Source organism: Tachysurus vachellii, chromosome 18, assembly GCF_030014155.1.
Source record: "Tachysurus vachellii isolate PV-2020 chromosome 18, HZAU_Pvac_v1, whole genome shotgun sequence".
NCBI lineage: Eukaryota > Metazoa > Chordata > Actinopteri > Siluriformes > Bagridae > Tachysurus > Tachysurus vachellii.
Window position 1 is genome coordinate 215001 of NC_083477.1, and position 634 is coordinate 215634.

Consider the following 634-nt stretch of genomic DNA (forward strand, 5'->3'; position numbering starts at 1 on the left):
CAGGCTTAAAGTTCTGTTAGACCACCGTGGAGCTGCTGAGGTCTGGAGGTGGTGATTCATTCTCTCTAACAGCAGCTGCACAGATTTATTTATAATTAACACACGTGTATTTGTTTGTTTTTCTCATTAACTTGAACAACCACAGTTTGTAGCTGATATAATGTAAGTGATGACAGGAACTGACTCGTTCTGGGTGAGAACAGTAACTCACACTGTCCAGTTCATCACACTGCCCTGTAAATGTACAGCAACACACAGATACACACACACACAGATACATACACAGATACACACAGATACACACACACACACACACATAGATACACACACACACAGATACACACACACACACACAGATACATACACAGATACACACAGATACACACACACACACAGATACACACACACACAGATACATACACAGATACACACACACACACACACACATAGATACACACACACACAGATACACACACACACACACAGATACATACACAGATACACACACACACACAGATACACACACACACAGATAGATACACACACACACAGATACACACACACAGATACATACACAGATACACACAGATACACACACACACACAGATACACACACACACAGATAGATACACAC